The following is a 9375-nucleotide window of genomic DNA, read 5'->3' on the forward strand; positions in this document are numbered from 1 at the left end:
TTTTGAGCAGTATATATCCCTTGCGAGTGGCCATGAAATGAAAAATACAATGAAATCGGAAATACATTATGAAATGAAAAATGAAATGAAAAAACCATTGGGAAATGCAATGTATTATAATGAAATTAAATATGGTAACATTATTGTGAAAAGTGACATTGTGAAAAAGATTTCAAATAATGTGGCACTTATTCTTAAAGTATTTTAAAATAATATATTTAATTATTTACTTCATTTTGAGTAATTTGGTCGTTCATAGAATGAATGGTTCTGTTTTTGTATTCTTACGATTGGGACCTACTGCCTTATTATGTCTGAGTGAATGGGCTGCTTGTTCTTTAACATCATGCTGTTTTTCTATCAAAAGTGCACTCTCCTGCATGGAGTGCATAGGTATTACGGTCGCTGTCCTTCCAGCATCACAAGCCTGTCAAACTCATGTCTTTGATGTGTCACTGTTGTCGCTTTTGGGGATGTTGTGACAGTGGTGGCGTTAGGCTGCCATAGGTTGTTGTTGCTGGTAACGTTAGTGCGCTGTCTCTGTTTTTCTTAATTTTTGAGTTTGGTACAACGTTTTGGACGATTTTTTTCTCCCACTGAAGGCCAAGGTCAAATAGCCATGGTTCGTCACTGATATTTTCAAGGATCATTTTCTCAAGTTTTAAAAGAAGTGTTAAAGAATTCAAGCGTTAAAGAAGAGTTAAATAATTATATTATTAAAGAAGTGTTGAATACCTGTGCTAAATTTAAACTCATGCCCTGAATTAACTGGTCAGGTCCAAGTGCCGCTTCCGAAGCAACCGGGGATGCCTCAACTGGCTTGTCAGGTTCTCAAGCATCGGTTGGCTCAGCAGGCTCCCCATGCCTCAGCCGGCCTTTTCAGGCTCCCATACCGGCCTTTTCAGGCTCCCATGCCGGCCTTTTCAGGCTCCCATGCCTCAGCCGGCACGTCAGGCTCCCATGCCTCAGCCGGCAAGTCAGGCTCCCATGCCTCAGCCGGCAAGTCAGGCTCCCATGCCTCAGCCGGCAAGTCAGGCTCCCATGCCTCAGCCGGCAAGTCAGGCTCCCAAGCCTCAGCCGGCAAGTCAGGCTCCCATGCTTCAGCCGGCAAGTCAGGCTTCCATGCTTCAAGTCAGGCTTCCTGCACCTCAGCAGAAGTGACCGGCCCGCTCCTGGTCCTCAGGACCGTCCCTCTGATTGGTGTCCTCTGGCGGCTGGAGCCGAGTGTCAGGGAGGGGGTACTGTTACGTTTACTCCCGCTCTCCCTCTCTGGTGCTCGACGTCGCCAGTTGTCTCATTACGCACACCTGCCACCATTGTTACGCACGTGCGCCTCATGACACTCACTTGGACTCCATCACCTTCCTGATTACCTCCCCTTATCTGTCACTCACCTTTGTTCTTTCCTCAGGCGTTATTGACTCTGTTTCTGTTTCATGTTCATGTTCTATTTATTATTAAATGTGCACTCCCTGTACTTTCTTCCCGACTCCCAGCGTACACGTTACAAAACTGTAACAATGTGCTCTATTGAGGTATTTTGTGCTGTGTTGTGATATTGCATCATCCTTACCAAAGTAACAAATGTCAAAATGTAAATTCATTTTAATTCTTTCCACTTCATATAGATTTTTGACTTTCTTGAGATTGTACAAATTTCGGCATATCAGTGTGAACACTCTTTAAGTGTTTCTAGGAGAGGGTCGTGGCTTCGTGTCAATAGTTCCGGCAAAACACTTGCAAGAAAGAACTTTTCAGCCTTAGGTAGGGCTTTTTGCAGTATTTCTTCATCTCTGATTATGCGACGCACAATGACCTCAGCACTTGTCCAAACCACAAAGTCACAGTATTGGACATTGCATACAAACATGTGAAGTTGAACTTGGTGGTAATATTCATGATTCTTCTTTAGGTGCAGTGATTTGTCCAAGCAGAACTGTGTGTCATCACTGCACCCTGTAAGGCCATCACGGTATTTGTATGGGCACTTAACTTCAAGGGTTCCTCTCCCACAACAGGAACAGTTCACTAATCCATCTGGAGATGCCCCGAGATGTGGTTGATTTGTCACGACTCCCGCCGAAGTCAGCCCCTCTGCTTGTTCGGGCGGCATTTGACGGTCGACGTCACCGGCTTACTAGTTGCCACCGATCGATGTTTCACTGTTTGTTTGGTTTTGTCTTTATTGTGTACACCTGTTTTTGATTTTCCCTAATTATGTTCATTATTTAACTCTCTGCATTTCCTGTTTGTCTTGTCGGTGATTGTTTCCTGTTTTGTGTGGTTGGAGGTGTTTCTCCGCAATATGTATTTTTTCTATGATAAGATTTATTGATTTTTCAAGTAAACACGTTTGTTTACATTGATCCCTGTGTCCTGCGCCTGACTCCTCTACTTCTCCAAGGAAAACCATTACATGATCATTCTGCACGACAAGACCAGAGAGCTTCACACTGAAGTTGGCATGGATTTTGCTCATTTCTGCCGTGTAGTACTTTCTGGCTTTGTCCTCCATGTCTCTTCCCCAAAGTACAGCTGGGACATGATGCAACTCACTGTCATTGTAATGCATTGTCTTTTTCACCAAGTTGATTTTGTCTGTGTTTCTGCCTGCTGTGCACACACGATGGAAGGCGGTGCTTGTTATCCATCTGATTCGGTTGGTGTGCCAGGCCTGGCATTTGGACTGTTCCTTGGAGGTAAGCTCAAGGGTTTCACACTGATCACGGGTCAGTTTCTGTTTCGATCTCTGGAAAGCTTCTTCACTTTTCTCCTTTATTTCAGGTGGTGAGAGGTCACTTAGATTGGCATCATACAGAGCTGTGAGTGGCTCTGGCAGGTCTTCTGTGTTGGTGTTTGCATCTACTGATGCAGTATCTACATCATTGTGGTCCTTCGCCATCCTGGTGAGTACAGTTGATTTTGGTGTAAGGAATTTCAGCTCTGCCATGTTTTATCTATTCTTTGAATTTTTACATTTTTATTTTTTATCCTAGGCCATGAAGCCTGCTACATATAGACAAAGTGGTTGCTTCGAGACAACTTCTTCACTGAACGTAGATACTGCCATCAACACGTGCACATCCACATATCGTGCTAGTATTTGTACACAAAGGAAGCGGTCTATAGCGATCTGGATTCTTCTACAAAGACCTACACTATTCAACCCGTACATTACCTCTACAAAAGCTTTTCAGGACCAAAAGCTGTTGGGTAGTTCCACGAAATGAGTCACTTTTGGGTAGTGTAACTTGGTGGGAAAAAATCGTTTTATTTCACCTTATTTTGACATTCTGTCATGACGAGCACATGTTCAACTTAATGAAAAAAAACATGCTTTCCCATCTCAAGAGGGATAATAAAAGATGACTATAGTACGTGCCTATTAAAGGCCCAGTGCAGTCAAAAACATGACATTCTTGTGTTTTATATACAGTGTACAAAACATTAACACCTGCTCTTTCCATGACATAGACCTAACCAGGTGAATTCACATCAAAGCTATGATCCCTTATTGATGTTACCTATTACATCCACTTCAATCAGTGTAGATGAAGGGGAGAAGACGGGTTAAAGAAGGATTTTTAAGCCTTGAGACAATTGAGACATGGATTGTATATGTGTGCCATTCAGAAGGTAATTGGACAAGACAAAAGTTTTAAGTGCCTTTGAACGGGGTATAGTAGTAGGTGCCAGGCGCATCGATTTTAGAGTTAAGAACTTTTTTCAGACTGCGCTTTTATGCCACTCCACAGGGGACTATCTAGAAAAAACAGCAGAGATGCACAATAGGTTTCAAAGGAGGCTACTTTCCACAATGTGTGGAGGAAAAAAGTTAATGAAATCAATAATTTGCTAACATCAGATAACATTCATACATTAGCCATTGCTGAGACTCACTTAGAGAATTCATTTGATGATAAAACAGTAGCAATACAAGGATATAACATCTATAGAAGAGACAGAAATGCTTATGGTGGTGTTGCTGTATATATTCAGAGCCACATCCCTGTAATGCTTAGAGAAGATCTTATGTCAAGTGTTATTGAAGTGTTGCTGTTGCAGGTTCATGTAGCACATCTAAAGCCTTTTCTTTTGGGGTGTTGCTATAGGCCACCAAGTGCTAACAGTCAGTATCTAAATAATGTGTGTGAAATGCTTGATAGTGTATGTGATGTAAACAGAGAGGTCTACTTTCTTGGGGACCTGGAAATTGACTGGTTTTCATCAAGATGTCCACTCAAGAGGAAACTTCTCACTGTAACCAGTGCCTGTAATCTGGTTCAGGATATTAATAAACCTACCAGGGTGTTTACAAACACTACAGGAACAAGATAATCCACATTCTACAGTATTAGTAAAAACAATTGATTTTACTAATACTGTAGAACTTTGTTCTAAAGCTTTATCCGTATCCTTTGGATGCAGTGATCACAATATAGAATGGCGCAAATGTTTCTGCCGCCATCTCTTATGACCAAAAATACCTTCTGGATATCAGAACAGTGATTACTCACCTCGAACTGGATGAAGATTTTTTATTTAACGAGTCGGTCAAGAAGGATTTAGTCCAGATACCCGACCAGGCCCAAATCCCCATCATTCACATGAAGAGAAGACACCGATACAGGGGACGCAGGTCAGGGTGCCTTGTTTGAATTCATTGGCGAGTGGGTAACCCACCTCTACCGTCCTTCCTATTGGCCAACGTGCAGTCATTGGAGAACAAACTGGATGAGCACTGTTCAAGACTATCCTACCATGAGACATTAAAAACTGTAATATCTTATGTTTCACCTAGTCATGGCTGAACGACGACATGGATAATATACATTTGTCTGGTTTTTCTGTCCATTGGCAAGACAGAACAGCTGCCTCTGGTGAGATAACGGGTGGCAGTCTTTGTCTATTTGTCAATAACAGCTGCTGTGCGAAGTCAAATATTAAGGAAGTCTCAATGTTTTGCTCGCCTGAGGTAGAGTATCACATGATAAGCTGTAGACCACACTATTTACCAAGAGAGTTTTCATCTATATTTTTCGTAGGTGTCTATTTACCACCACAAACTGATGCTGGCACTAAGATCACACTCAACGAGGTGTATAAAGCCGTAAGTAAGCAAGAAAATGCTCATCCAGAGGCGGCGCTCCTAGTGGCCTGCGACTTTATTGCATGGAAACTTAAATCCGTTTTACCTCATTTCTACCAGCATGTTACATGTGCATTGAGAGAGAAAACAAATTCTAGACCACCTTTACTCCACACACAGAGACGGGTACAAAGCTCTCCCTCGCCCTACATTTGGCAAATCTTAAAAGCAAAAACTAAAGCAGGAAGTACCAGTGACTCGCTCAATACGGAAGTGGTCAGATGACGCAGATACTGAGCTACAGGACCACATCAGTCTCTGACTTCATCAGTAAGTGCACTGACGATGTTGTCCCCACAGTGACTGTATGTCCATACCTCAACCAGAAGCAATGGATTATAGGCAACATCCGCACTGAGTTAAAGGGTAGAGCTGCCGCTTTCAAGGAGTGGGACTCTAACCTTGAAGCTTATAAGAAATCCCGCTATGCCCTCAGACGAACCATCAAACAGGCAAAGTGTAAAGATAGGACTAAGATTGAATCATACTACATCGGTTCCGACGCTCGTCAGATGTGGCAGGGCTTGCAAACTATTACAGACTACAAAGGGAAGCCTAGCCGTGAGCTGCCCAGTGACACAAGTCTACCAGATGAGATAAATTACTTCTACACGCTTTGAGGCAAGCAACACTGAAGCATGCATTAGAGCACTAGCTGTTCCGGATGACTGTGTGATCACGCTCTCGTAAGCCGATGTGAGTAAGACCTTTAACCAGGTCAACATTCACAAGGCCGCAGGGCCAGATGGATTACCAGGATGTGTACTCAGAGCATGCGTCTTCACTGACATTTTCAACCTGTCCCTGGCCGAGTCTGTAATGCCTACATGTTTCAAGCAGATCATCCTGGTCCCTGTGTGACTACCGACCCATAGCACTCACGTCGGTAGCCATGAAGTGTTTTGAAATGCTGGTCATGGCTCACATCAACACCATCATCCCAAAAACACTAGACCCACTCCAATTTGCATACCACCCCAACAGATCCACAGATGACACAATCTCTAGGCAACAACACATCTGCCACGCAGATCCTCAACACGGCGGCCCTCAGGGGTGCATGCTTAGCCTCCTCCTGTACTCCCTGTTCACCCATGACTGCGTGGCCAAGCACAACTCCAATACCATCATTAAGTTTGCCAACGACACAATGGTGGAAGGCCTGATCACCAATAACGATGAGACAGCCTATAGGGAGGAGGTCAGAGACCTGGAAGTGTGGAGCCAGGACAACAACCTCTCCCTCAACAAGATCAAGACAAAGAGGATGATCGTGCACTGCAGGTAAAGGAGGGCCGAACACACCCCCAATTCTCATCGATGGGGCTGCAGTGGAGCAGGTTGAGAGTTTCAAGTTCCTTGGTGTCCACATCACCAAAACACTATCATGGTCCAAACACACCAAGACAATCGTGAAGAGGGCATGACAATGGCTATTCCCCCTCAGGAGACTGAAAAGATTTGGCATGGGTCCTCAGCTCCTCAAAAAGTTATTCAGCTGCACCATCGAGAGCATCCTGACTGGTTGCATCACCACCTGTTATGGCAACTGCTCGGCCTCTGACCGCATGGCGCTACAGAGGGTAGTACGTACGGCCCAGTACATCACTGGGGCCAAGATTCCTGCCATCCAGGACCTCTATACCAGGTGGTGTCAGAGGAAGGCCCTAAGAATTACATCAACCCTAGTCATAGATTGTTTTCTCTGCTACCGCACGGCAAGCGGTACCAAAAGGCCCAAAGGCTTCTTAAGGCTTGCGGGTAGAAGCTGTTAAGACTGCTGAACAGCTAATCAAATGGCTACCTGGTCTATTTGCATTGACCCCCCCCCCTTTTTTTGCACTGCTACTCGCTGTATGTTAGCTATTATCTATGCATTGTCACTTTACCCCTACCTACATGTACATATTTCCTCAATTAACTCGACCAACTTGTACCCCCGCACATTGACTCGGTACCGGTATCCCCTGTATATTGCCTCGTTATTGTTATTCTATTGTTTCTCTTTTATTTATTTTATTTTATTTAGTAAACTCCTATTTTTCTTAACTGCATTGTTGGTTAAGGGCTTGTAAGTAAGCATTTCACTGTAAGTTTTACACCTGTTGTATTTGCCGCATGTGACAAATACAATTTGATTTGATTTACATCCAGGAATGACACATTTCCAAAATCTGGGCTTAAAATAGTGTATAAGATATCATACAAAATATTTTGCTGTGACTCTTATTTGGATGATGTTGAAAATATTTGTTGGTCTGATGTGATTAATAAAGAGCACCCAGACGCTGCACTTGATGAATTTATGAAATTGCTTCTTCCAATTATTGATAAACATACACCTGTTAAGGAACTGAGTGTTAGATCTGCTCCATGGATTGATGAGGAATTGAAGAACTGTATGGTTGAAAGAGATTGGGCAAAAAGAGTGGCTAATAATTCTAGCTGCACATCTGATTGGCTGACTTACTGCAAATTGAGAAATTATGTGACTAAACTCAACAACAAAAAATAAGTCACTATTATGAAGACAAGATCAATGATATGAAGAATGATGGAAAAAAAACTTGAGTGCTTTAAATTAAATTATGGGCAGAAAAACTAATTCAACTCCATCTTTCATCGAGTCAGATGGTTTATTCATCACAAAACAATTTGTTGCCAATTATTTGAATGATTACTTCGTTGGCAAAGTGGGCAAACTTAGGTAGGATATGCCAACAACGAACAATGAGCCATTGTATTCATGCATTAAAAATAGGAATAATGAAAGAAAAGCATTGCAAGTTTGAATTTTGTAAAGTTAGTGTGGGAGAGGTGAACAAATTATTGTTATCAATCGGTAATGACAAACCTTCTGTCATTGACAACTTAGATGGAAAGCTACTGAGGATATTAGCTGACTCTATAGCCACTCCTATCTGTAGTATTTTTAATCTGAGCCTAGAGGAAAGTCTTTGTCCTCAGGCCTGGACGGAAGCCAAAGTCATTCCACTACCCAAGAGTGGGAAGCGGCCTTTACTGGTTCTAACAGCAGACCTATCAGCTTGCTGCCAGCTCTTAGCGAACTGTTGGAAAAAACTGTGTTTGACCAAATTCAATGCTACTTCTCTGTAAACAAATTAACAACAGACTTTCAGCATGCTTATATAGAAGGGCACTCAACATGTACTGCACTGACACAAATGACTGATGAATGGTTGAAAGAAATCGATAAGAAGAAGATTGTGGGAGCTGTACTGTTAGATTTCAGTGCAGCCTTTGATATTATTGACCATAACCTGTTGTTGAAAAAACCTGTGTTATGGCTTTTCAACCTCTGCATTATCGTGGATTCAGAACTATCTATCTAATAGAACTCAAACGGTTTTCTTTAATGGAAGCTTCTCTAATGTCAAACATGGAAAGGGTGGTGTACCGCAGGGCAACTCTCAAGGCCATCTACTCTTTTCTATTTTTACCAATGACCTGCCACTGGCATTAAGCAAAGCATGTGTGTCCATGTATGCTGATGATTCAACCATATATGCATTGGCAACCATAGCTAGTCGAGTCACTGAAACCCTTAACAAAGAGTTGCAGTCTGTGTTGGAATTGGTGGCCAGTAATAAACTGGCCCTGAGCATCTCTAAAACTAAGAGCATTGTATTTGGTACAAATCATTCCCTAAGTTCTAGACCTCAGCTGAATCTGGCAATGAATGGTGTGCTGTTGAACAAGTTGAGGAGACTAAATGACTTGGTGTTACCTTAGATTGTAAACTGTCATGGTCAAAACATATAGATTCAGTGGTTGTAAAGATGGGGAGAGGTCTGTCTGTAATAAAGAGATGCTCTGCTTTTTTGACACCACACTCCAAAAAGCAAGTCCTGCAGGCTATAGTTTTGTTTTATCTTGATTATTGTCCAGTCGTGTGGTCGAGTGCTGCAAGGAAAGATCTAGTTACGCTGCAGCTGGCACATCTTGCTCATCATTGCAATCAGAGGGCTGATATAAATACTATGCATGCCAGTCTCTCTTGGCTAAGGTTTGAGGAGAGACAGACTGCATCCCTTCTTTTCATAAGAAACAATGTGTTGAAAATCCCAAAAATTGTTTGCATAGTCAACTTACATGTAGCTCTGACACACACACTTACTGCAACAGACATGCCACCAGGGGTCTTTTCACAGTCCCCAAATCCAGAACAAATTCAAGAAAGTGTACAGTATTATAGAGAGCCATTA

General features: G+C 42.6%; 1 long non-coding RNA gene across 1 annotated transcript; it reads left to right on the forward strand.

The window, feature by feature from the left end:
* Nucleotides 1–2702: 2702 nt before the first annotated feature.
* On the forward strand, nt 2703–7440 carry LOC123723839 (uncharacterized). The gene is made up of 2 exons (XR_006758722.2): nt 2703–2906; nt 2997–7440. It is a non-coding gene; the product is annotated as an uncharacterized LOC123723839 (long non-coding RNA).
* Nucleotides 7441–9375: the final 1935 nt, after the last annotated feature.

This window comes from Salmo salar, chromosome 14, assembly GCF_965601325.2.
Source record: "Salmo salar chromosome 14, fSalSal1, whole genome shotgun sequence".
Classification (NCBI taxonomy): domain Eukaryota; kingdom Metazoa; phylum Chordata; class Actinopteri; order Salmoniformes; family Salmonidae; genus Salmo; species Salmo salar.